General features: G+C 52.6%; 1 long non-coding RNA gene across 1 annotated transcript; it reads right to left on the reverse strand.

Moving 5' to 3' along the window:
• Nucleotides 1-1,242: 1,242 nt before the first annotated feature.
• On the reverse strand, nt 1,243-19,045 carry LOC309834949. The gene is made up of 3 exons (XR_014297912.1): nt 18,853-19,045; nt 16,675-16,777; nt 1,243-2,691 (listed from the first exon to the last, which is right to left on the reverse strand). It is a non-coding gene; the product is annotated as an uncharacterized lncRNA (long non-coding RNA).
• Between the last annotated feature and the right edge of the window lie 2,115 nt (nt 19,046-21,160).

A 21,160-nucleotide genomic window follows, 5' to 3' on the forward strand; every position in this document is an offset into this window, starting at 1 on the left:
ACCGGGCTAAGTGCCTGTCTCTGCCCCGCGGGAAGGCGCATCTCCTGGGAGGTTCTGCGTCCACCATGGAGGGTGCCGGTGCCGCCCCGAGGCGGCATCCTGGGTTGGCAGCCAGGGTCCTGCTGACCAGCTCTGCCGGGCTCACCATCCTCACGACCTCAGTGATGGCTCAGGGGATTCCCCTGTGCTGAGGGCTGCTCCATGGAACAAAGTCGGGGGAGGGTCCTTCCCCACCCTGCCCCCTCCAGTGCTTTCCTGGGTGATTTTTCTTTTATGTGGTATCCCCTCGAGGAGGGCTTCTTTATGCCAGGATCTGAAGTGCTACTTATTGGAGCCATCCCACGAAGACGATCTCCTATTTCCAGGACTCGGGAGGCCAAAACCTGGGGGCCCAGGTGGAGGAGACTGCGCAGGTAGCAGCAGCACAAGCCCATGGGTCACTGTGACCTTGGCTCTGCCCGGCGAGGGGCTGGGGGGCTCGGGGGGCCAGGCTGTGAGTCTTTCTTCTCCTGGAGCAGCTGCTCACCAACGTCTTCCCGCACAGGCGTCATCTGGGACTTTCCTGTGGGTGCCAGGTGTCCTCCCTGGATTCTGTTTGGAGCCCAGTCCCTCCCCCCCACCCCACCTCCCTGGGACTCTGATGCCGACAGCTTGAGGACCACACTGGGCTGAGAAATTCCTCTGGGATCTAGAGGGTCAGCACTGAAACTGTGGTCCACAAACCAGCATCCTGCCTCACCTGGAGTGTGTTAAAAATACAATCTCAGACCACCCAGACCTACTGAATTCGAACCTGCATTTTAATAGGACCCCCCGGGCAATACTGACCCAACTGTGGGGGAGGGAGAATTGAGGAAAAGGCAGAAAGGGGGTCCTGCAAGATTCAAAGGGAAACCCAAGTCACCACGGGAAAAGCTGGAGGTATTTGCAGGCACAATGTCGCTCCCTGGGTGTGAACTCTCAGTCAAGGAGGCAGACAGGGATGCATGTGTCACGTGATCCACATGGGTGAGCAGGGACGCTGGACACTCATTGTCAAGTACAAACACACTCAAAGACCAAAGGCTGCCACTTGGAAATGGGTGACATTCTCAAGTGGCGTAAAAAGGAAAGTGCAGGTAGATTTTGCTTTTCATTCCAAACTCACTCGTTTATTTGTGATGGAACACACACGTCCACTGGCATCCCCTTCCACCCTAAGGTCTAAGTTTGTTTGGCTGAGACCCATCCCCAACCCAACTATCAATCTTGGGGCCCATCAGAATAGAAGCCCCCAATGTCTGTGACCCCATTACCCTCCCCGCCCCAGCCTCTGAACGTTTGGTGAGTTCATCAGTCAAGTGTATTTTCTGAAGATTGCAGAGGGCTCATTTTTTTCACTGGCCCCTTTCCCTCTGTCTCTCCCTGGCCATCCCCATTCCGCCACCAAGCAAAGCAAGTACCTCTGGTCTTGTATCAGTTTGGGAATCCCCTTCTGCGGTTTCTTTATACCCTTGGGATTTCATTCTGTGGACACATGCTTCCAAATAAATACCTAAGAGAACTTGCCCTAAGAGAACTTTCAATGAATAACATCTCCTCCACCCGTGGCATTGGATAGCCTGTCTTGTTAAGTCTAAAGCTCGGATGAGATGACCCGAGATAGATCTTCACTTATTTCTCAGACTACAGAGAAGATTCACTGCCCAAGTCTAATTCTGCCTCACCACGTCTGTCCCCCCACCTTAAACACTAGGTTCCTGATAGGGAATCGGGACTAGAAGAAGAAAAAGTGCGAGTACAGGCTCCAGGGGGACCCCAGCTGAGGCTGTTCTGTGGCCTTAAGGACAGATTCCAAGGTAGCCAAATGGACCCCTGGCCCTAGGGCCTTCCCGGACTCTGACTACTGCTACCTGGGGCCATTTTTGTGGACAGAGGTGTCTCTCGAGGTCACATCCAAAATGCACTAGACCAGGACCTTTGCGTTGAGGAGAAGGGCCTAGGAACACACTTCACCCCTCCTCCATCTGTGCTCTTAAAGAGTGGTAGAGGACTTCCCTGGTGGCGCAGTGGTTGAGAGTCCGCCTGTCGATGCAGGGGACACGGGTTCGTGCCCTTGTCCGGGAAGATCCCACATGCTGCGGAGTGGCTGGGCCCGTGGGCCATGGCCGCTGGGCCTGCGCGTCCGGAGGCTGTGCTCCGCAACGGGAGAGGCCACAACAGTGAGAGGCCCGCGTACCAAAAAATAAATAAATAAATAAAAGAGTGGTAGAGCCTGGTAACGGGGGCCGCCCTCCCCCGCCCCAGCCTGCCAGCGACAGTGAGTACCAAGTAGATGCAAGCCTGCAGTCAGGGATGCACGAGGGTGTGGGAGACAAGGCTACAGGACCAGGAATTCTCGCGCGGTGTTTGGCCTTCTCTAAAATAATATGGTGTATTCTTCCTCTGCAGGGAAACTCTGGAAGCGATTTTTTGCAAATGAATTCGAGGAAAAGAGCTTGACGGAGCACAGTTAGGCCTTCCACTTAGGATGACTTGCAAGGAAATAGGCCACCCACAATCTGTATCCATTAATAGCCCTCCGTTTTCTCGGCCACAGAAGGAAGGCGCTCCCACGCGATGCGATGCCATCATAACTTCCGGGAAGCATCTTTCTTTTTCAGCCCGGAATATTTGTTTTTTCCATTCTGGTTCGATTCTCTGCGGGGAATTCTGAAATGCACGAGACACACACACAGAGAACAACAAAGCATGTGGAAAAAAGGAGTTTCTGCGTCTCAGGCAACGCTTTCTCAACCTCCTTGTGGAGAATAGACACACCCTTCCCGCAACACTTATCAGCGTCTATGCCCCATCGCACACCCCCGCCCCAGTGCTTTAAAGGAAGGCTCAAAAGCAGAGTGTTGACAGCTTTGAGCGACCCCTGCCCTGTGGCAAGCAGTTGGGACCTTGAGTCAGATGAATCCGGATCACGGAGACATCTGACGACCAGTTCGCCGAGGGTGGGACTGGAAGGGGACTCATCTTGCATCCGTTGGAGTGACATGCTCCCATAGTCTTTTTCTATCCCGACCTGTCCCGCTGCCCTGTCTGCACCTCTGGGTTACTCACGCACAGGAGGGGAGAACGCTGGCCACCCTGGCTCCCGCGCGTGCCCGGAAAGCTCGAGCGAAGCGCAGGTGGTGCCCGCGAGGGGCCGAGGAGAGGATGCGCTCCGCTCCGAGGACGGAAACCGCGGGGAAGGGGCAGCAGGGAGCGCCGGCCGGCCAGGCGGGGGACATGATCGATCGAAGGCGGGAGGCTGTGTGACCAGGGCGGGGCTGGGGGAGATGCTGATTCAGCTTCCAGGTGTGCCAGGACCAGGCTAATTAATCCCCAGCCCTCCTGGCTGTAACTTCAGCCCAAGTAAGAATGACCTTGGTAATTTTAACTCTTTATACACCCACTCAATCACTTACCACCAGATTTTTTTTTACTATTAGGACAACAAATTACACGCAACCCACCTACTCAGGACATGCTGCCGGGGCCGGGTGCGGGGAAGTTCTGCCCCCTCCCCCTGCACCCAGGGATGGGTAGAAAGACAGATGGACAAGTGCTGAGGGGGTGGACGGTGGCGTGGGTGGCTGGAAGGCTCAGATGAGGAGAGGGGAGGAGGGTGGAGAGAGGCGACAGGGAGCAAGCTTTGCCTCCAGCAGGGCTCAGAACCGTGTATCTGCAGAATTGGGACAAGCCACCTGGGGATGAAAGAGCAGGATGGAGCATCAATTACAGCCTCCCTCTGCACTGCCTGCTGACATGTGACAGAGGCCTGGGACTGTACTGCGCGCTGGTCTAGCGAGATGCTGCCCTCCCCCTGTGGAGGGCTAGGCAGAGGGCCTGGAGAGGACCACAAACCCCGAGCACCCTCTGGCGCTGGCCAGCCTCTGCATCCCTTCCCGGGTGTATGAGTGGGGTGGGCTCCGTATTCTCTGAGACCATTCTAGCTTTAAAATTCTGTGATTCTGGGTCTAAGAGATTTAGTATCAATTGATGATTCACACTCAAAGCCTAGAGGTAATTGTAGGCTAGGTGATTCCTCATAAAGAATCAAAGTGGCAGGTAAGTAAAACAATTCTTTACCCTCAAAGTTCAGCATTAGGCAACATTGCTAGCGGAAAATATTGTTGAAAGAAATCTGTCTCTGCAAAGCCAAATCAGATCAGAAGGGAATGAGAAGACAGTTGCCTCATCAGGGGGAGAGCAGCCTGAAGGGAGGAGGACCCCGCCAGCACCTGTCTTGCCCGTTTCTGGCTTGTGATAAATGCTCCATCTGTGTTTGTTGAACTAAATTGACATAAATGAAACATGCCAAGAGATTTTGTTAGTGCTTGTTAGAGATTGTTAGTTATTCCCTTAAATCATTCCCCTGTCTTACATCTTTATAGAACTGCCACTTTTTTGAGTACATGCCACTCAGAATAAAAATTACTTTGCTGTGTCACTCTTAAAGCAATGCATTTTGACCAAGATTCGCCCAAGGACATGTAAATAGCAGTATCACATGGCAGCCTCCAGGAGCTTTCCATAGAAGACAGCTAGGCATGTCCTTTGTTTTCCTCCTTCCCACTAGCCAGAATATGGGTGTGATGACTGGACCTGGGCAGCCATGTTAGACCAGGAAGTGACTATGTGAAATGAGACCATACACGGCAAGGGAAGAGTTCTGAGTGCATGAGGACCTTGTGGAGTTGTGGAGCCACAACTCCAGTCCTGGACTGTCTATTCCCAGGATTTTATAAGAAAGAGAAATACTTTTCTATCTCATTCAAGTCACTGGTATTTTGTCTCTCATGCCAAACTGATGCATGATGCCTTTGGTGCCTAGAAGTCCCTAGTAGTTTACGGAATAAATAAATGCCACAGCAATAATGTTCACTATAGAAAATTAATAAAAATGAGGAAATATAGGCAAATTATTTTCCTGTAAGGATAAAAGAGAAAATTTAAGACCCACTTGAGTCCTGCCTACAGCTAATAACCAATAATTGGGTATTAGTTGGAATGAAACAACTATTTTACTAAACACCAAAATACCTTACACCGAGCTTCGCTAGGATCTGTGAGCTCAACCATGAGAAAACGAAACAGTATTTTTCCATGATCATGTTTACTTTTGTCTTGAGCCCCTATTTTCTCCCAAGAGCAAAAATAATCTTGGTATTTCCAGACAAACTCTATTAATGACTATGGAGCCATTTCAGGATTTAAGTTCAGATGTTTCTCCCCCGCTCTGCCCTAGGGATGGGTCAAGGCTCTGGGGGACCCAGGTAAGTGCTGCAGCTGTGAGGAGAAGAAGGTGCTGGCCTCAGTCCAGCTCTGCCCACCTGGCCCCTCTGGGTCCTTATTCCCACGCCTCTGCACCCCCCCGCAGCCTTGCTATGGTCCTGGATGCCAGATCCCCAGCTCTGTAAGTAGCTACACCCCCTCACCAGGACCACGAGGCTCCCCCAGCTCTCTCAGCACCTCTGGGACCTCCTGGAGTCTCAGGACCTTTCCCTGATCTACCCTGAGAACCATAGCCTTGGCCACGCACAGACCCTGCTTAGATGATGCTCTGAGCCCTGGTCCATGCTGGCCATTTCTTAGGGCACAGACCCCAGTGCTCGGGGGTCCTCCCAACTTATCAAAGGGTCATTATCATGGCTCATTCAGCCTGGATGCGCCTGACACAGAGTTCCTTCTCGGAGACCCTCAGCATCAGTAGCCTTCCCTACTACCCTACCCTCTGAAATTTGGAGAAGCTCTCCTCCCTGTAGCCCAGGAAGGGCCTTCCTCCCCTCGCTCTGTGGTGGAGAGAATGGGCTGGTAGGTGTTCTTCCAGTTGTCATTTCCAGGTAAACATCATGCACTCAGCTCTTCACTCTGATCTTTTTGATCCTCCCCCAAAGGCCAGGGTCTTGTCCGTTGAAATCCTTAGTTTTCAAGACATTACCTCTGCTATGGTTTTCACACGCCTATTTTATTTAGAGTCAAGGCTAAGATTTTGACTCCATTTTTTTATCTCTGGACTTAGCCTCTAATATTAAAAAGAAAGGCCACGGGGTAGACAGGAATACCAAAAGTAAAAATGATCAGTTAATATGTCAAAATATTTTCTTACGGGCTTCCCTGGTGGCGCAGTGGTTGAGAGTCCGCCTGCCGATGCAGGGGACGCGGGTTCGTGCCCCGGTCCGGGAAGATCCCACATGCTGTGGAGCGGCTGGGCCCGTGAGCCATGGCCGCTGAGCCTGCGTGTCCGGAGCCTGTGCTCCGCAACGGGAGAGGCCACAACAGTGAGAGGCCCGCGTACCGCAAAAAAAAAATATATATATATATATATATATTTTTTTTTTTTTTTTTCTTACTACATTAAGATAAACAGATCTACTGTGTCTCAGAAAGTGTTCAGTGGGGAAGCAAAAAAAAAAACAAAAAACAAAAAACCCAAAGAATCACAAAGAAACCAAGCTCTCCTGGAGCTGTAAGTTCTGTGGAACCGCCCTACCTCTGAACTTTTGGTGTCTATTCCTCTTTCAGTCAGTTTTCTATCACTTGCTGCTGAAAGTGTCCTAACTGACACCAAGGCCTTCTGTTGTGCATTTGCCATTGAGGCTTCGTTTACACCATGGCACAACGTCCTCTTTAAGAGGACTCGCGGGAGATAATTACCTCTGGCCTCACTTTTATGAATAATTGTGCTTCTGAGCAACTGGCTTCCTCCTTGGATGTCATGAAGCACTACCGTAGAATGTGTCAGGGACTCGTTTTACTCAGGTACGGTAAGACATGCAGACATGGAAATATCTGTCACGAAGGAAAAATTTTTGTATATCCACAAGTCCCTAGAAATAAGAGGCACGACCGTACAGGGAAGTACCAGGGTCAGCCAGAAGGCAGAGGGAGTGGGGAAAATTCAGCCAGCAGCCTTTATTGTGGTTTCTGCAAGCAGGGCAAGAAGCGGCAGGGGAAGCAGGTGCAATATTGGCTAACTTGATTTTGAGTAATTGAGTTTGAATAATCTCAGTGGGCTTTGGGGCATAGGAGCTGTCCCTAGGTGTCTGCTACCTGGCCCTGGGTGATTAGGGCAGGGGGATGTGGCCCAGAGTGAGAGACCCATAGAGGAGGTAGCTGGGGTGTGGCATTGGTTGGTTTGCATTTGGAAGATGCTTGAAGGCCAGTTGTGTACTATCTCCAGGAATTAGCCAGCCCTTGTAGGGGAGGGGGGGCAGGTCTTCATAAGGTCATCAAGACCCCAAGATGTCAAAGCATCAAAATAAAAAGGCATGATTACATCGTAAAGCAATTATACTCCAATAAGGATGTTTAAAAAAAAAAGGCATGATTAACACAAACATATACCTGCTTGTATTTCCCTCTCTGTGTAAACTGCTGCTAAGCTCAGAATTAAATTTATGGTTATTTATACCTGCCTATAAATCTTACTCCTAGATTTGTCTTAGCTTTCCACCCTCCATGGTCCAATTTCTTCACTTATTTGTTTTTATTTTATCTTTTATAATCTTGTATAAATTATCATAAACCTTTTCTGGAACAAGAAGGTGTACAAAACCAAACAAAAAAAACCAATAAAAAAACAAACAGCATTTCAGCCTCCTGCAAGGATTTGCATACAAATCACTATGTGAATGAAAGCCTACAGCGATTTCACAAAAAGCAATCAGAACTCTACAAAACAATGCCCTGCAGCTCTTAAAAGAGGCCCTGCAGCTGAAAGAGGAACATGACCTACTACTGTCCTGGCCACGATAGGTATTTATTACACACTTAATTAAAACACCTCTGCCTTGGAATTTAGCAGAATGTTTGGGGTAAAGGAGGATTTCCTTTCTTGAAGAGCTCTCTGGAGAAATGGGAATGTGTTCCTTTCCTCTGGATACATTTCCCTATAATAAGCAAGTAGAGGTCTTCGGGTTAATCCAGTTACACTTAAAACTGCCTCAAAACTAAGAACATTCTTTCCAAAGGAAAGCTCTTCTTTGGAGCACCTACCAGTTGGAGGTCTTGAAAGGACCCAGTCATAATGATTGGCAGGTGTTGGAAGCTTTCTTACCCGTTATCACCTGGGCATGACCAACAGGCTCTTTAACAGTGACCGGGGCCACCTCGCACCTGAGGAAACAGGCTGGGGCGTCAGAGTCCTGCACTTGGAGAGGTGGAACCAGCATCAGAACCCGGGCATCTGTGCCTTTAACCACTAGGTAGTTGCCTGGGTACAAGGGACAGCTGGGACTGTTTTAGTTGAAAATGACAGAAGCCCAAATCAAACTAGCTGAAGCCAAACAAAGGTGGGAAGGAAGTAAATTCCCATTATTCAAGCAATGGGAATGGATGCGGGCATGACTGGGTCCTCAGACCCGATCCGAGCGCCTCCATCTGTCTCTCTGTCTCCCAGCTCCCTCCCCGGGCGGGGTCCTGGCCGCACAGCACCCCCCCCCCCATGTGGCACGCCCCGGCCCCGCAGAAGCAGCCCCCGTCTCTGCACTCCACAGACCAATCTGGGCGACGACTGGACCATTTGGATCACGGACTCATCCAGGACCTAATGCTGCTTCCAGCTGATCCCGGGTCAGGTGCCCGGTTCCGATTTGGCGGGCTGGGGTGGGGGGTGCACCACAATGTGATTGACAGTGCAGGGCAGCATCGAGGGCCAGTCCCCAGGAGGACAGAAGGGTGTGGACAGACGGCTGCCAGAAAGCACCCGCCAGTCTCAGCACCCGTTCTGCGCCTGCGCGGCGCGCGCAGCACTTCCGCCAGGTCTGCGCGCAGCCGTTCTCCTTCTCCCCACGGAAAGGTCCACGCGGGGGATGTCAGCGCTCAGCTCCTCTCACTGAGGCCGAACAGCAGGGACGGGACAGGTGCTCTGCTAGCGACCCCCTGCTATGGTAAGAAGGCTTCAGTTACCGTGTAACGCAGGCGTGACACAGGCAGCTGCCACAGGACCGTGGGGACCCTTAGAACCCTGGAGCTTTGACATTGAGCTAGAGACACACTGATGGGGCGGCCCTCCCTCCGTCAGAGCTGACATGCCGCCTGCAGAGCTTCCTCTAGTGAGGGCAGCCTCCCGGGTCCAGGAGCCCCGATGGAAAGCAGACACACAGTTGGGGCGAGCACAGCCCTGGATTTGCAGGGCAGAGGTGGTTTCAGACGCGTTGTGGCTGGTCCAGGGATCAGGCCATATGCATCTCCATGTTTCTTGCCAAATACATGGATGCCTACAAATGGCCCTAGGTGATGGGGACTGGGTTCAAAGGTCACCAAACTCCTCCAGCAACATCTTGCCCACCTGCAGCCCCAGGGCTAACACTTTCTCAAGGAGATGAAGCTGAGCGCTGTCAGTTGCATGGATTACACAGTGGGCTGAGAGAGGCAGCCCCGTGGAGTTTCCAGGCTTCCAGTGAGGCCGTTGCTGTCCCTTGAGCCTTGATGCCAGTTTCACCGTGAAGGAGGGTGCCAGCCCTGGGATGGAGCCATGGGAAAGCGGGCACTGGGGCTCTGGGGCCCCTTAGATGTTCCACATGGCTCTACAAAGAGCCACATGTATGGCTTTTCAAAACTGTGAGATCAAATTCATTGAGTCTGTCAAGGGAAGGTTCAGAGGCAAGAAGTATTTCAGGATGAAAAAAATTTTTTTATTTGCAAAAAGGGCAAGGGAGCCAGACTTCAGTAAGACCAGCTCATCCAATAAAAAATCCAACAAGTATCTCATGTTATAAAACCCCACAAGATTGCATGTTTACATCTGTCTGTTCATGGTGGGAGAGGATCAGCTCCTCACGCCCTGATGTTGTGTTACTGTCTCAGACATTAACCCCAGATCCAGGATGACGTGGTCCCTGCTGAGAGTCCAGGCTTACAGGAAATGCTCGAGATTTTGTTCTTTGGTGAGACCAAAACTAGATAGAGTGGCCGTAGCATTTTTATTTTGTATGAAGGTACAAAGTGTTTCTTCTCCCTGACTGTGGGGAATGCGCTGCACACACAGTGGTAACAGGGCTGATCAATTGCCGGTTTCCACACGATGCATCATTTGTTTACGTTTTGATCCGCTTTTCTCCTTATTACGGTATCATCAGTTGTAATCAAAATTACAAAGGTGTAATCAAAGTTGTAATCTTCAAAGATGTAATCAAAATCAGTATCACTCTTAAGAGTGATCAAGAAGTTCCTAGCACCGTGAGGAAAAGTGGCCTAAACAAACATGATGAGTGTCATGTCACATTGAAGAAGTTAGGAGACAAAGTAGGGCCAAGGTTGCTTAATTCTGTTTCTTTCCTCTTTTTGCTTATTCCCTGAATATGCTCTGAGACACGTGAATCATTACATCTGTTGATGTTGATGAGGCAGAATATTTTGAAATGTCATTATTCTCCGTACCTCCTCTCTATCCTGTGACTCTTCCATCATTAAAGAGGCTGCCGTTTGTTGCATCAGGAGAGGCCGAGTATCCTTGGCTTTGACTTCTAAGCTCAGATTTTTGGTTTTCTGCTTTTTTTTAATTAATTTTTACTGGAGTATGGTTGATTTACAATGTTGTGTTAGCCTCTGCTGTACAGCAAAGTGAATCAGTTATACATACACACATATCCACTCTTTTTTAGATTCTTTTCCCATATAGTCATTACAGAATATTGAGTTCCCTGTGCTGTACAGTAGGTCCTTATTAGTTATCAATTTTATATATAGTAGTGTGTATGTGTCAACCCCAATCTCCCAATTTATCCCTTCCCCCCTTTCCCTCTTGCTAATCACAAGATTGTTTTCTACATCTGTGACTCTGTTTTGTAAATAAGTTCATTTGTACCACTTTTTTTAGATTCCACATATAAGTGATATCCTACACGATATTTGTGCCTCTCTGTCTGACTTACTTCACTCAATATGACAATCTCTAGGTCCATCCATGTTCCTGCAAATGGCATTATTTCATTCTTTTTTATGGCTGAGTAATATTCCATTGTATATATGTACCACATCTTCTGTATCCATTCATCTGTCGATGGACATCTAGGTTGCTTCCATGCCCTGGCTATTGTAAATAGTGCTGCAATGTACATTGGGGTGCATATATCTTTTTGAATTATAGTTTTCTCCGGATATATGCCCATGAGTGGGATTGCTGGATCATATGGTAACTCTATGTTTAGTTTTTTAAGGAAGCTCCATATTGTTTTTCACAGTGGCTGCACAAATTTACATTCCTGGCAACAGTGTAGGAGGGTTCCCTTTTCTCCACACCCTCTCCAGCAGAAATTCCAGCTCTTGCCAAGATCTCACTGCAAGTCAGGAGGCTTCTGTCCCACTATCTAAAGTCCGCATCATTATTCTCCCTGTCACACCATGATTGTCTGCCATTCCTCTTCCCTCACCCACGAGCAAGGGTGTCACAGACCTCTCCGGGCCCACAAAGCACTCTCAGCCCCGCTCTACCAGACTCTAGAGGGAAGGAAATTTATCATCCCCAGTGACATGAGTTTTTCTCGCGCATGAAATTCAAAACCAGACTCCAGCCATAGATGTGTGACACACGCTGAGAATGTGTAAATACCTGCAAATCCACCACAGCTTCTCAAATTGAGGAGCCGCAAAATATGCTCACAACTTGTAAACCTGCCCAGAAGCTGGAGTGTAGAGTCCTTACAAACTAATCGGAAAATCGGATGTGCTTTTCCACAGAGGATGCAACAGGCCCGTCACAAAAGGCCAAGTTTGCCCAGTGAGCATATGCCACACACGCTTCACAAAAAACAAACTTCAGTTCACTAGTGAACAAAGAAAAGCAAATGAAGTCAACAACCAAGGCCTTTTCTTCCCCATCAAATTTCTAAAGGAAAAATTGATGCTCCCCAGGGTCTGCTGTCCCCACACATCTCCCCTCCCCTTCCTTTCACTTTTTTATTCATTTCTTCTTTTTTTCCCCCCGGCAGCTTGCAGTTGGCACCTACCTACTTTGAGTCCTCATTTTCTTCCAGTCACAGAAATCACTTACTTGATTATAAAAATTATAAATGTGTGTGGTGATGGATGTTCACTAGACTTTTGTGGTGATCATTCTGTAATATATACAGTATCAAAACAGTATGTTGTACACCTGAAGTGAACATAAGGTTATATGTCAATTATATCTCAATTTTTAAAGAAAGAAGACACAGAACTTGGAAAAACGTCTTTAATTTTGATGAAGTCTAATTTACCTATTTCTTTTGTGACTTGTGCCTTTGGGATCATATCTAAGAAACTATCACCTATTCCAAGGACACAAAGATCGATTGCCATGTTTCTTCTAAGATTTTTATAATTTTGACTTTTGCATTTAGATCTATGATTGACTTTGAGTTAAGTTTGTGTTGGTGTAAGGTAGGGGTCCAACTTCATTCTCTTGCATGTGGATATCCAGTAGTCTTGGCACTGCTGTTGAAAATCACTTGAGCGTCCATCAATCAAGAAGTATACACGACGCAAGCTAATCCGCGTGGAGTTATAGGCTCCAGGGTGAGGCGCGTGATGCATCGACAAATACCTGCCTCACCACCACACTAGGCAAGGAGCGCAGCACCTAGACAGCCCAGACTTGCCATATTTCAAGTCTCGGAGGCAAAGAAGCAGCTCTCAATTGTAAAATGAGAGTAGGTTTAAGATGCTGTATGACGTGCAGGTGCTACTTTCTGAGCGCCGTCGTGAATGGCAGGGCGCGGGACGCGAGCTTTGCTGGTTTCCATGTGGCACATCTGTGACGTGACCGGGGACCTCCATTTATGGAGGGTTCAGCTACAAGGCACAGAGACTAGAGTGGGGTTGTTGCTTTAAGCCTTCCTCAATCTCGTGGAAGTTTTAGTTCGTCTATTTCTGGAGAGGTTTAGAGAACATGGCACCCACGTCCTCACAGACACGTGTGCACAGAAATGTCGCCCACCGTTCTGTGTGCCCGGCTCCACGAAGCTGCCTTTCCCTTGAGACACTTTGTCACGTAGAAGGGAAAAGCAACGTGCGAAAATAAATCCTCGGGTGGCAGAGGGTCTGTCTGTGGGGTATTGTGGTCATGCTGATATCCAGGAAATGAAGAGGCTCGAAATAGCAAAGGCACCTAATTGCTGCCGTCCAAAGAGAAGTCAGCAAGAACTTCAGAGAACGGAAGGCAAGTCTGCTGCCACCCGAGTAAGGTGGATGCATATAATAATTGTGCTTTTGATGTGGAGGTGGTGGGAGCCCAACATAAACGTCAATGTCAAGTACCTAATACAGACCCCAAAGAAATCACCCCCCTTTGCAACATGGTCTCCATCGCTTCTGTACAACCTGTGGTCCAGGTCAAGAGGGAAGTTAGCCCTAGAAAGGGCCATTTTTCATAAGACAGTTAGCTGTATTAGTTTCCTACCACTGCTGTAACAAATAACCCAAACCTAGTGGTTTAAAGTACAGACTTACTGTTTGACATTTCTGGAGCCAGATGTCTGAGATGGGTGTCCGCAGGGCTGCCTTCCTTCTGGAGGCCCTGGGGAGAGTGCGTTTCCTTGGAGGCTGCCTGGATTCCTTGTCTCCTGGTCCCTTTCTGCAACTGCATCACTGGCCCCATCACTTCTCCTTCCCTGACTCTGAATCTCTGCCTCCCTCCTCTAAGGACTCCTGTGATTCCACTGGGCCCAGCCACATAATCCAGGATAAGCTTCCCGTCTCTAGGTCCTTATCTTAGTCACATCTGTGATCTCTTTGGACATATAAGGTACCAGGGTCACAGGTTCTGGGGGTTAGTTAGCACATGGACATCTCTGGGGGCTATCTATCCTCTGTACCACACCACTGTAGCCTTTTCTGCTTCCAGGGGAACTGGCAAGAGGTCCAGTCTGCCTGGCCTGCTCCTATGTGAGGCAGGAGCAGAAGGGCACAGGGTGGTGCTCAGGTTCTTACTGGAGGGAATGCCTGTCTGACACGGGCAGGGCAGTGCTTTGGGGCATGTGCCCTCCCCTCCGTGCCTGGCTATGCTTCTTTGAAGGTGCCCTGAGAGCTTGCAGAGAGAGCAGCCTTGGACTTGGTCTGCGGGAAGCCCGGTCGTAACTCGCAGAATCACAGAGGTGTCACCGGCCAGCATCCCTATTAACAGGGTCGTTTCCTGTGCATCTTACTTTCTTCAGGAGACAGGAGAGATGCTCTTCGGGCAGGAGAGACGTGTCCTCTTCCCTGCTGTCTCTCCCAGTGGCCAGGAGAGTGCTCGGTACACGGTGGGTGCCCAATAAATGCCTGTTACCTTGCCTTACGTGCCTCAGACTTAAATCCTGCTTCTCTCCCCAGAGAGCACACAGTTCCCTGTGCGATCAGCACTGATGAGGCCCCAGGCCTGGCGAGCCCTCCGCAGGGCTCCCCCTGCACGGGGTCTGAGGCAGAAGGCGGAGTTACGACACTTCTCTGTTTTGCTACAGTCACGTCTCTTAAGATGCTTGGTGCTTCCAGCCAAGATTCCTTTCCCTTTAATTTGGAAGCTTCCGAGATCTCTGAGCCCCACGTGTCCCTCAGATGTGCCCTCTGCCCGGACTTAAAGAGCGAGACCTCAGGCCCAAGCTGCGGGAACTTTTTGTGCCCACACAGAGGAGGGGGCTGGCGACAAACCGGTAGTGTCGCTGGCGGCCGGTCACTGCCGACGTCCCCAAAGGTGAAGGCAGAGCTCAGCCACCTTCAGACGGGCAGGCTTGTGCTGGGCAGGGGCCTGGCTGGGCTCCTCCTGCAGGAGTGAAGACCCCGTTTCTCAGGACCCTGTGGCCAAGGCAGCACCTTGTGGGCCCCTCCCCTTGGGCTCTAAAGACCCAGCCTACTGGGATTTAGGGAGGCTCACGGGATCCATCATTAACTCCGCTTTCAGTCCTTCTCCTTCCCAAAACAATGGGAGGTGGATCTGGAAATTCCAAGCTTCTCATCCTGCTGGGTCTTGCTGGTGACCAGCCCTCACTCAGAAACCACGCAGAGTCACCTCATTAGAACAGAAGACCCTCCTATCGCCCAGGAAATCACAAGGGTTTCAGGAGCCCTGTGTCAGGAACCGGGGGCAGAGACCAATATATGTTTTCTACTATCTTACGCAACCCGTAAGAGCTTCTACTGCCAAATTCAGAAGGATACGAGCAACAAAATAAATAATATAGACCTGGATTATAACCCAAAGTATAAAACAACTATATTTATAAACCCAGACTGATGAAAATTATGATTGAAGAAGTAAATAAATGGCTGAGAAGTGGCAGCTCCACCTTACAGGGGATTCCAAACAGTGTACGGAGAGACTCCCTCCTCCAGGGGTGGGGCTTAATCCCCCTCCTTTAAGCTCTAAGCCTGGGCTCCAAAGAATACTGTAGGGAAAGTGAAATAGTCACTCAGACTGGAGAAACCTGCCCGGCACCCCCTCAGCCACATGCCCTCACGTCAGCAGGGGTGTCATGCGGGTCCCCTCATGTGATATGAGGAGACGGGCACTTGGCCTCTTAGTATCCTTTCCAAAAACCCAGAATCCCAGTCTGATCATGAGAAAAACACCAGGGAAACCCAAATTGACGGACCTTCTACCAAATACCGGACCGGAACTCCTCAGAACTGTCAAAGTCACGAAAACCAAGATAAGACTGAGAAACTCTCACAGACCAGAGGAGGCGAACATGATAGCCCAGTGCAACGTGGCATCCGTGGGGTCCTGCAGCAGAAACAGGGCACCAACGGGAGAACAGGAGAAACCCAGAGAAAGCCCGGAGTGTAAGCCATAGCACCGCACCAAGGCTGGTTCCCAAGAGTGGCAACTCTCCCAGTTAACAGAAGGGCTACCAGTGGGGCAACTGGGGGTGTGATGTGTGGGAGTCTACATGCTCCCATGGCACTTTTCTGCAAACCTAAAGACTTTCCAAAATAAAAGTTTATTTCTGAAAAATCTCTAATTGAGGTCTTAAATAATACATCCTTAATGCATTCAACAAACACATATATTGCGCTTACCCCATTCAGGACACTGTTCTCAGGGCAGCAGAAATATCAACTTCTCCCTCTGACACAGTGGTGACCCCAGTGGTGACCGTCGTGGCCGCAGCCGGCAGGCAGAGGGCAGAGGACACAAGAAGGTCCACGGCCTGGGCGCTGCAAGCCGGGGGGCCAGAGCTCCTCCCCGAGGGTGGAGGGTCCGCCAGCACTGCCACAGCCAAGAGGGCCTTCAGGAGCCCACCACGTCCTGCTCTTGGAATGGCAGCGCGGGCAGGACTTCAGGGCTGGGGCAGAGAGAGCCCCTGGCGGTGACCGCGACGCCCCTTGTTTACAGATGCGGAAGATAAGGCCCCGAGGCCCTGAGTCATGAGGGACTGTCCCAGGGAGCGAGTGGGGAGAGCTCAGATGCCCTGGGGGCTGTGCCCACCTCTGCAGAGGAGGGTCCCCAGTGCGAGGTAGGACCTCCGTCCCCAGGAGGTGGGGCACCCAGGGCTGTGGGAGCACAGGTGAGATCGGCCTGCCAGGCTGCCCGCCTTGGAGGAGCTCCCTGGGAAGAAAGGCTGCAGCCCTTACGCTGAGGCGCCCACTGGGAAGGGGGTCTGGCCGAGGGGCCGGGCAAGGGGTCAGGGTGTGGTGCCCTCCACTTGGCCTGGCTTCTCCTGCAGCTCCTGCCGCAGGCCCGGCCTCCCGGCATCAGCCCCTCACCTGTGCGCTCCAACCAGGGTCAGGAGTGATGGTGAGGGTCCAGAGCCCGCTGAGAGTTCTCATGAGGCTTCTAAGAACCAGGCAAACTGAATGGAGTCAACGTCTGAAGAAGAGAAAACTTGAAGACGTTACTAGGAGCTGCCAGTCTGTTATGGCCGCTTTTAAACATTTTGTTCGTGGATGTGATAAAATCAGACCTCTGAGAATTTTAAGCCCAAGCCCCCCGGACACTGCATCTCTTTTCAGCCTTTGCTTAAACAATTCATTCTCTGCAGCTCAGTAAGCTGAAAAGGCCTGGGAATAACGTTTGAAACAAAGGTTAATGAAGTTCTTTACCTGTAAAAAAGATTAATTCATAATAATAATAGTCCAATCAAACCAGACCTGCTCACTAGGCCTGGCCTTGGCTCTGAGCCCCCAAGGTGGAGGGCAGGCGCCAAAGGCAGAGAGTGAGGGGCCTGTCACTCCTGTCCCCTCGGTGGCAAAGTTGCACAGCCTCTCCCCGTTCACAGTCATCGTCAAATAGTGTCTGGGCATTCCTCCTGCCTGGGGGTCGGGGGGCTCTGTGCCCTGGACGGGGACGCCCCCTCACCTCCAGGGCAGCGTGGTCCCAATTCCCAGAATTAACCCTCCTTGTAGAATCGTGGCCTTAACCGCCCTAGTAAACGCTCCCCCATGTCACCAGGGAAGAAAGCAGCGAAGCTCCGTCAGCCATGACCTAGGCTATACAACAGAAAGGAGCCCCGGGTCGGGGTGAGGGAAGGAGCAGGAGGGGACTGCCGAGCACCGTGGGCTCAAGGGCAGTTGGAGGGACAACAAGGAGAGGCACTGAGGCACCTTCCATTTTACCAGCAGGAGCTGGCGGGCCTGCCATCTTAAGCAGGCCAGAGGACCCCCAAACACAGTTCAAGTTCAGGAGCAAGTTCCCTTCACAGACTGGCTTGGGGCCCACCCTCTGAGGCTCTCCCAGGGCTGCAGGAGTCCTGGGACCTAATAATACACACAAATCAGAATGCAGGCTGTGGGCCCTGACCATGCAAGGACAGGGGGAAAGCTGACGCCCCAGCCCGGCCGCTGGCCTTGCCCTAAAGCAGCAGCGTGTCCAGCCCCGGAGCCAGGGCCCTGGCTGTGCCAGCAGCCCCTATATCCAGAGAATGAGCGCGCTGGGGGGAATGGCAGGCATGCGGCTCAGCTGTCACTGTGAGACCAGCCCAGGAAGGCTGCTCTCCCCCCACTCCCTTCTTCCTGTCCCCAGGCTGCAGTCCAGACCCAGCGCTGGGAGCTCAGTCTGGACGATAATGAACCTGTGAGATGGCAAGCCAGGTGCATAGCGCGAGGGGAGGCCACTTAGAAGAGAGAAAAATAAAACACCTGAGAAGGGTGGTGGCGGGCTTTGTCCTCAAGGCGGATTCTGACCGAGGGGATGGGGGAGGGTCGTGCCCCCTTGGTCTTTCCCCAGGAAGGAGACTGACTCTGTGTTTCCAGGGCTGCCAAGGGCTCGCCCACCATCCCCCCCATGTCATTGCCCCGGGCATCCCGGGGCGCCGGAGAAACGTCCAGCTTCCTGACGCAACAGCAGCCTGGGACTTTAGAATCACCTCTCAGCCTTGTCTTTCCAATCTGCAAAATGGGAAAACTTCTAGCTTCCTCTGGGGCCAGCTGCTCCTTGGCACAGGGCACGGTGGGGAGACCCCTGACCCTAGGTCACAACAGGCAGAGACTCGCTGCTGGACCAGCGGCCCCACCAAGCTAGCCCCCGTGGGAGGAACGACGTGGCTTTGGTGGCCACTTTATTGGGGAGCTTGGGCACCGCCCTCAAGGAGCATCTGAGATTAACGAGACCCAGACCTGACACTTGAAGCCCTGGGAGAGGGTCCCAGCAGCTCAAGGCCCGCTGCCTTTCCCCTGGGGCCACGCCTTGCCCACTGCCCAGGTCCACAGACAGGCCAAGCATTCCAGATACCCGACAGGAAGACGGGCACACAGTGTGAGGGGAGCTGGGCGCCTGGTGCTCAGAGACGTGGGGAAGGGGGGATGCGGAGCAGGGCGGAGAGGACGCCTGTGCATCGGCCTGGGCCGCCCCGTGTGCGTCCCTCACGGGGTCTGGACACCCTTGCCTCCCCCTCGGGGCCCACCACGGCTGCTCTTGACTTTGAGAGTAAAGCTGAGCTTACTCACCCAGGGAGAAAGGGGAAAACCACACTGGCCACTTGTCCATGTCCCTCTGCTTCCTTCTAGGGTCAGGTGGAGTGTGTGAAGGGGAAGACAGCTGCCTGCTCCGGAGTCCCCAGAAGGAGAGGCTGTGCCAGTGGTCGGGGCGTGACCCTCGGGGCTCTGAGCTGCATGGGGTCAGGCTCAGCCTGGCCCGCCCCAGCCTGAGAGCACAGGCAGGCCTGGGCCCTGGGCCACCAGGCTCTCGCTCGGAATGTCAGAGGACAGACCAGAGAGACTCATGGCTCTCCTCCACCAGGCCCGGGAGCTGGGGGATCCACTGTGTGGGGGGAGGGCAGCAGCCACCCCTCACAGCAGGCAAGAAGGGTGTGCTGCTCCCAGCCCATCCCCTTCCTTCCAGCAAGGGTCAACCCTGACTCCCTCTTCTGGGAATCTAAATCCCCAGGATGGACACAGTCAACATTCACCCTGTGGTGCAAACAAGGTGAATTCAGGAGCCGGGACCCAACATCAGCCTCTGATTCCACGCCCCAAACCACCAGGTGGTTGAAGGTACAGCCGCAGCTCAGAGGAGCGATGTTCTCTTGGAGGTGATCTTGTTTTACATGCGGGCTGAGACCCAGAGGGGCCCGAAGGCGCGTGGCAGAGCACCTGAGCCCTGCCGGTGACCTCAGGAAGGCTCCTGCACCCGTCACAGACCAAGGGAGGGGGTGTATGCCGAGCTCCCCTCCAGACACAGCGAGAGGAAGAAGTAGCCCCTCTCTCGGCACTGCGGACACCAGTCCCGAGCGCCTGAGATCCTCCAGCCCCGCAGGGCTGGGCTCGCTACCCCCTCGCACAGGTGGGAATTAGGCTCAGAGACGCCGAGGGTTTGCCGGACGCGGCGCCGCCGGGAAGAAGGCGGCTCCTCCGGCATCTGACTGCCCCGCCCAGGCTCCGGCCCCGGGTTCTGAGCGTCTGTCACCCGCCCGATCGCGTGTCGCTGGGCCCATCGCGCCGCGGGATGGCGCGTTTCAGTGCCTATTAGCACAGCTTCCAGCCGCCCCGCAGCCACCCACGCCTTGCGCTCGCTACCCAACCCAGGCTGTTGTCCTGCTGACTCCCGGCTCAGTCCCCAGAGCCCTGACCGCCTGGCAGCTGTCGCGCCCAGGGCACAGCAGCTCAGGGGAAAAGCGAAGATCTCCTCGCAAGAGAGACGGTTCGCTTCATAATTCCTGCTGAGACGACTACGTGCTTCCCCGACCCTCGCCCGCCGCCAGAGTCCCTCCGCCACTGGGAGGCCGATTCAACCAGCCAGCTGCCTGCGGCGCTGATGTAAAAATAGAGGTAGGCGGTGGGGGCCGGCACCCGACTCCCCGTGTGACGGAAGGCCGGCAGACAGCTGCGGCTCCTCCCCTCCCTCTCCTCCTCTCCCCAGCCCTCCCCCTCTTCCCTCCCCTACCCTCCCTCCCCTATCCTCCCTTCCCCTCCCCTCCCCCTCCCTTCCTTGCCTCCCCTCCCCCTCCCCAGCCCTTCCCCTCAGATGGGAGGGAAATAGCACAAACCTTCATTCTCCTGTGGTCTTTCTGGATTTTCTATAGAGAACATTCCAGTACCCGGCCAGCTCCAAGGTGGGAATGGAATGAGAGGAAGTGAGAGGCTGCAGCCCATGTCACACTACCGCCTCAGAGCCCAGGGTGCACCCCCTCAGGGCCAGGACTGCCCTGCCGCCCTCCTGCCTGGGACCACCGATCTGCCTGGTTGCCACACCAGCCGCAGTCCCAAGCTCCGGGTGCCCATTTCAGTGAGCATCCGCAGGTGAGTCAGAGACCCGAGAGGCGTCCTGGAACCCCCGCCTGCCCCAGCAGGGCAGCTTCCCTCTCTCTCTCTCTGCTTAGAACAGTTCCATGGCTTTCCACCGCTCTTAGAATAAAGAAAAAATATACAGTCAGCGGTGGAGGGTCTTCAGGCTGGGTCTGCCTCCCCCTGCATCCTCTCTGCCCACCACCCTCCCCCATCCCCACCCCGTCACACCCACCTTTCCACAGGCCATGAACCTCCAGCCTCCCCACTTCACCTGCTGCTGCCTACTCACCCTCAAAGTACCTCTACTGCCCTGGCTCAGGAGCCCAGCCCCCTTGGCTTCTTCTATACTGTCACACCGCACGGCTCTCTTGCAGCCCATGCTAAATGGACAGGCTTGCATTGTTGTTTGATGAATTCTGTTTCCCACTCTGCACTGAGGGCTCCCTGAGGCTGAGACCTGGACTCTTCGGCTGGCCTCCTTGTCTCCCAGCACGGTGCCTGCACATAGTAGGTGCCCAGTAAAAGTTTG

Source organism: Grampus griseus (assembly GCF_964374135.1).
Source record: "Grampus griseus genome assembly, chromosome: 16".
Classification (NCBI taxonomy): Eukaryota; Metazoa; Chordata; class Mammalia; order Artiodactyla; family Delphinidae; genus Grampus; species Grampus griseus.